Consider the following 6748-nt stretch of genomic DNA (forward strand, 5'->3'; position numbering starts at 1 on the left):
GCATATAGCAATGTATATTTTTATGGTAAGTCTGCAGTGGTACAAGTTCGCAATGATTGCAGTTGATCTAGTTGGTAGTTAACGTTGGTTTAAATTGACTGTTTTCAGCACGTGTTGACTTAGTACGAACATGTAATAGTATGAATGTACTAGTTTCCCTGTAAAGAAAACTGAGTTTGTGTTCTATAGTACAAAAGTTATGAGACACAAATCAGACAAATGTTCACTACAACAAGGATCAAAGGTGAGGTCTGACTGACTTGCCCATAGTAAATGTAAAGGATTTGTTATATTGTCCTATACATGAATATATATATTTAGGGTTGGGGATCTTGAGGGTTTTCAAGTTCTCAAACAGGAAGGGTTAGGGTGACGCCAGGGGCTTCCCCTATATTTCATTTGATTTGTTATATTGTCCCATACATGAATATATATGGTTTAGGGTAGAGGATCTCATCAGTTTCAAAGTTCTTAAACAGGAGGGGGTAGGGTGGCCCCAGGAACTCCCCCTATATTTTATTTAATTAGTTATATTGACCCATACATGAATATATATTGTTTAGAGGCGGGGATCTCGACTGTTTCCATTTTATGAAACAGGAGGGGATGGGGTGACCACAGGGACTCCCCCTATATTTCATTTGATTTGTTATATTGTCCCATACAGGAGTATATATGGTTTAGGGGTGAGGATCTTGACCATTTCCAAGGTCTCAAACACTTTCACTCTGGAGGGTGTACAGTGACCCCATGGACTCCCCCTATATTTCATTTGAATTTTTATATTGTCCCATACAGGAGTATATATATGGTTAAGGGGTGAGGATCTCAAATAGTTTCAAATTTTCAAACAGGAGGGGTGGGTAACCCAAGGGACACACCCAATATTTCATCTGATTTGTTATATTGTCCCATACATGAATATAAATAGTTTAGGGGTGGTGATCTCGACTGTTTTCAAATTCTAAATCCAATCTTTTTATTTTAAATGATGGTAGTTTTTTTACAGGTCTATATGTGCAAGATGCCTGAATGACTAAATTTTCTATAACACCCATCTTTGCAAGATGACCATAATTCCAAAGGAAGAAGTATGCAAGAGGTATTAAACCTAAGTCATAATTTGATATGAAAGAGATTCTTTATTCTATAATATGTTACACAATAATTATACATAAATAAATCTTAACAATACATCTACTGTGGATTCATTTATTTTCGTTGGTACCAATTTTCGTGGATAGAGGAAAAATTACATGTTCGTTGATTTTTAATTTCGTGGTTTTGACAAAGTCTGCATACAAACCTATAGAAAATATTTTATTCGTTGAACATTTAATTTCGTGGTTCTCCTGTACCCACGAAATCCACGGAAATTGGTATCCAACGAATAATAATAAATCCACAGTATTGGCACCAGAGGAATTCATCTTTGAGGGCAAGTTTTTCTTTATAAAACTCTTATAAACTATTGTATAATATTTCAGATATAAATATGGAGTTCATTAACATAGTAATACACATACAAAAACATCATCAACTGCATAAAATATTAACATTTCATAGTTCATAACAACTGTAATTTAACACCTTTTGTTGTATGGGTCTTCATGAATGAATTGTATTAAATAAAACATAATTTTTCCTTAATCAACCTATGTTACCTTGCAATATCTTGTTAACTTAATCTAGCAAATCAACTCAATTTAAAAATAAAAATAAAAAAACTTGCCTAGTAAATTTTTTATCAGATGAAATTAAATATTCCTATGATTCTTTTAAGTTATGACTTCATATTCCAGTTCATTTTATCATACTTCGACCATTTGTTTTTGCAAGATAAGTTTAACTGTTTTGAAAGAAAATATTACAAATGTCACATAAGTAATGTTTTGATGATAAAATCATGTTGAAAAGGTCAAAAGTTGAAGGTTTTGTGTTTTAAAATATTTTTTTTCTTTTACATTTCATGTTTTATAGTGAGTGGTTGGACAATTTACCATTCCTTTATCCCGCTCCCAAACCAAAGAAAACTTAACTATGAATGGACTTTAAAAAAAACAAGAATGTGTTAATAGTACGAATGCCCCACTTGGATTATCATTTTACATGTTCAGTGGACCACGAAATTGGAGTCAATTTAATTTGGCATTAAAATTAGAAAGATCATATCATAGAGAACATGTGTACTTGGTTTCATGTTGATTGGACTTCAACTTCATCAAAAACTTTCTTGACCAAAAACTTTAACCTGAAGCGGGACAAACGGACGCACGGATGAACAAACATCCGGGATGAACGAACAGATGAACGAAGGCACAGACCAGAAAACATAATGCCCCTCTACTATCCTAGGTTGGGCATAATTACTAAAATGTTAAATATGTTAAGAAGGACAGAATAGAGAACTGTATACATGGAAAACACATTAATGTAATTTACTTACTCATAAAACAAATAAAATGGAAAATGGAAAAATAAAAACAGACAATAAGACAGCAATCAGAAGGCACAAAGGTATCTGAAGGATATGATTCAGTCTTGTACAATAAACAGTACTGTACCATATATACCACAGATAAAACATCTCTCTGTATGAGACTTATTTGTGCAACTTACATTTATCAAGAATGTTAGGAGAGCTTGTAGTTTACATAGATGCATAACAGGTGGCATAGAAATAAAACCAACGTCTTTGTTGGCTCTACCAGTATGAAAACATGTCTTGTTCTAAAACCTGACCATCACAGGCATATATTGGTGGCTAAGATACATATCAGAGTGGCTAATACCAGTGCAAGAACCTGACCATCACAGGCAGATATGGATTAATGAGGTACAAATCAGAGTGGATGATACCAGTGCAAGAACCTGACCAGAAGTCTCATCTCAGAAACTAAACTAAGATTTAAACCCAGATCTGTGAACTAGACCAAACTATTCCACTTAAAGCTATATCTAAATTCCTGGGCCATATCTAGGAGTCCAAACCAGATGTTTGACTGCTCTCACATAAATCTTAATCTGAGATATTTCCCCATCTAAGAAAGCAAGAAATTTTTCCCTGCTAAAGATTGGTCATGTGATCAATGTTATACAATAGTGTTATATAGTCTAACTATATATCATAATAATGTTCTCCTATAAAATATAGCACTATAAATTGTCTAGTCTTAAAAAGTTATCTTGGAGTCTTCTTGTTCTTTCCTGTGGCTTTTGGTTTATTCTTTGAAGTTCCACCTGGAATATATAATAGTTTTATCTGAAAAGTTTTATATTTAAAATCTAAATCTTTTTTATGTTTAAAAGTACTAACTGTACTCTTAAAATGAAATTCAGAGGAAATATATAAGTTTTTGAAGGTTAATAAGAGCTTAACTAAATGCATATAAATAAACATGAATACATATTAAATGGTGTCTTTAAAAAAATATGCCAGAAAAAGAGGGAAAACAATTTTAAATGATTTAGGGATAAATTGGATTTGTGTAATGGAAATAAATGAAATTATCGTAGCCCTTATTGTAACATATGTGTGTATGAATGTGTATTTACCTGTTGATGGATTTTTATTTAGTGAAAGGAGACGCCGAGGATTCTGTTTGCAGCCATCTTTGCCCATCAGATGGTTTTTCCAGCCGTCTTCACCAGATGAGACATTCTGGTGACAAAGTGGACAGTGGTTTGATGAACTTTTGGCATCTGAAATAAAAATGTCAAAGTTCATATCTAATGTATAATATGGATTATTATTAAATCAGGAACCTGATATCAATTATGACTTGGATGGAGAGTTGTCTCATTTGCACTAATACCTAATCTTCTTAACAGTAGGATGTCAAATCTCATTTACATTAAACAACCATCAAAATTGAGTCAGTACGTTTTGTGGATAATCCTGATAGCCAAATTGGTTTATGGTTTATCAAGCACTCAAACAACTATCTATAAGTTATTTGTAAGATATTTCATTCATTGGTTAATCATAGAAAACTCTAAACATAAAATCGAGAATGAAAATGGGGAATATGTCAAAGAGTCAACCACCTGACCAAAAGGCAGACAACAGCCAAAGGCCAACAATAAAAATGGTTTAAGTGATGAATATTACATGATAATATAACACAGGAATTGCAGAAATGATTGTAAACATATCTTAATTAGCAGAAACCAAGACAAATAGTTGGCATCTATGATAAATTAAAAATCAATTATTGAAACCTTCAGTGTTTGGCATCAATTTGTTTTTCATGACTTTATTTGTTTTTATTCCCAATGCATGCAGTGCATAACAACACATAATAAAACCTTTACTAAATCTGCTTTAATGTGAAAATTAGTTCAAACTTAGGCAGAATAATATCACCATGGTAACTTACCGTTACAGCTCTTTTCAGACACATGTTGATCATGTTCAGACTTTGGAATGGCTTCAGTACATCGGTTACATTTGGAGTAGTTATTTTTGGCCTCGTACTCATTGAGTAAATGATCTGTGTATGTTGCTATTTCTACCACTTGTTAACAATTTGTGCAACGTTTTAACATAGGGCAATGTTTCCAGTAATGTAAATCAAGTCCTTCTTCTGTAAAATTTTCATTCCTTTCACCACAGAATATACAATACTGAAAACAAAACATCAATTAATATAAATCAAGTCCTTCTTCTGTGAAACTTTCATTCCTTTCACCACAGCATATACAATACTGAAAACAAAACATAAATCAATATAAATCAAATTCTTCTGTAAAACTTTCATTCCTTTCACAACAGAATATACAATACTGAAAACAAAACATAAATTAATATAAATCAAATTCTTCTGTAAAATTTTCATTCCTTTCACCACAGAATATACAAATACTGAAAATAAAAAAAAAATATATTTCAAGGATTGATGGGTTGATTTTAAAGAATTTCTTAAAAAAATAAATTACAATTTTCAAAGTCATAAACAGACATTAATTTAGAAGTGCAAGGAACTTGCAGCCCAAATTCAAACTCTGTCTGTAAGCTATTGTTTTTAGCATTGTGTATGCGTTTCATAGCAAAATTTTGATGAGGATTTTATACTAATTGATGTTTGATTACAATCATCTGTGAAAGCATGTAATCTAGATAAAGCACCATTAATCTTAAGCAGACGTGATTTGAATATTTTCAGTATACATTATAAAACTAGATGTGCGTTTTTTTATGTTGTTATTTATATTTGTCATTGCTTTACATGTATAGATTATTTCCCATTTTATTCATTAACATTAATAAAACTTTGTCTTCACCCCTCACTTTTGTCAAGGGAGATAATTTAGACCATTTTAGGTTGATTCTACCAGGAAGTGATTATGAGTGCATTTCTTTCCAACACAAACGATACAAACAGCTAAGCGCGCACATGTTTTGATCATTTCTTTTAAACATACGTTTGTAAAGTTTACAGAAACTTTGACAAACTATGCAAACTGCTAAAAATGCGTCTGCAGTTTGTCGTTTGTTAATACAAACGCTACATTTGTTTCTAACTTCTACCTGAAGTATTTGTTTCTACGTTTGTAAAAAGTCTGTTTACCAACAATATATGCATGCATTATTAAAAGTTCAAACAGGGTCAGTAAAGACTTATTAAACGATGTATTTTTTTCTACTTTTGTAGCGTTTAGAAACAATAACAAAAGTGACACAACATTTACAAATTTTGGTTAGAAAGAAATGCGACCTTTATAAACTTACTTATCCATATTGTAAACAGAAGTGTCATCGTCGTCAGCTGTTGGTTTCTTGTTAATTATTTAAGACTTCTTTGGTGGCTCATTTTTCTGTAATGTGATAAGAGGGCATTATTTCAATTCACACATTTGTGAAAAGCTTAAAAACAATAATAAACTTTAAGACAATCATAGCATTGGAGTAGTGTAAAAACCTCTCAACTTTCTCATTTTTCAGAAACAAAGAAATTTCTTTCTAGTAATGTTCTACTTATTTTTTTTTATAAATGATTACTGATATATACAATTGTAGTCATCATGGGGGATAGTTGGTAGATTCAATCTTTTGAAAATGGAGACTGAAATGGAGAGTAAAAAAATGTATAGCTGAATAACTTCCAGATATTATGGGAAATATGTATAAAGTTGTTGAATAATTCTAACAGTAAATACTTTGACTTTTTTGTTTTCAAAGTCCACTCATGCAGTTTTTCATTTAAAAATTTTCACCCTTTAAACGAAACAAATTCATTTGAAACATGCAACAGCTCTTGATGAGATTCTATCTATATCTAGTAGCAAAATATATAGTTTGTATACTTTGACCTTTGACATGTGTGATGAAAAGGTAAAATATTACTACATGATATGCTTAGTGTTATTATGATACTGGCTCACCTTTTTATTCTTATCAGCTTTCAAAAGGTTTTCATCTACAGGCTAAAAATAGACAAAAGACTATATTAATGATATTTTGCAAAAGACAAGTATGAAAACTTAACATTGACATAGGCGGATCAAGGGATCCCTCCTCTCCCCTTTTTCATGGAAAAATTTTGGTTGATATAATAAATGGAATCACTGAAGCATGACTGGAGTACACCCCCCCCCCCACCCTCTTAGGTCAGTCAGCGGGCCTGCCTTATGAAAAGTTCTGGATCCGCCACTGAGTGACCTACAACTAAGATCAAAGAGGTATAAAAACAGTCATTAAAGCTCATGATTTTTTTTAGGAATACGAATGTAGATTAAATGGAACTTC

At 31.8% G+C, this 6748-nt stretch overlaps 2 long non-coding RNA genes across 2 annotated transcripts; both read right to left on the reverse strand.

Annotated features, from left to right (window-relative positions):
* Positions 1-1416: 1416 nt before the first annotated feature.
* Positions 1417-4609, reverse strand: LOC143056481 (uncharacterized). The gene is made up of 3 exons (XR_012972368.1): positions 4380-4609; positions 3556-3702; positions 1417-3240 (listed from the first exon to the last, which is right to left on the reverse strand). It is a non-coding gene; the product is annotated as an uncharacterized LOC143056481 (long non-coding RNA).
* Positions 4610-4820: 211 nt separating this feature from the next.
* Positions 4821-6461, reverse strand: LOC143056778 (uncharacterized). The gene is made up of 3 exons (XR_012972506.1): positions 6385-6461; positions 5732-5817; positions 4821-4864 (listed from the first exon to the last, which is right to left on the reverse strand). It is a non-coding gene; the product is annotated as an uncharacterized LOC143056778 (long non-coding RNA).
* Positions 6462-6748: the final 287 nt, after the last annotated feature.

This window comes from Mytilus galloprovincialis, chromosome 13 (assembly GCF_965363235.1).
Source record: "Mytilus galloprovincialis chromosome 13, xbMytGall1.hap1.1, whole genome shotgun sequence".
Classification (NCBI taxonomy): domain Eukaryota; kingdom Metazoa; phylum Mollusca; class Bivalvia; order Mytilida; family Mytilidae; genus Mytilus; species Mytilus galloprovincialis.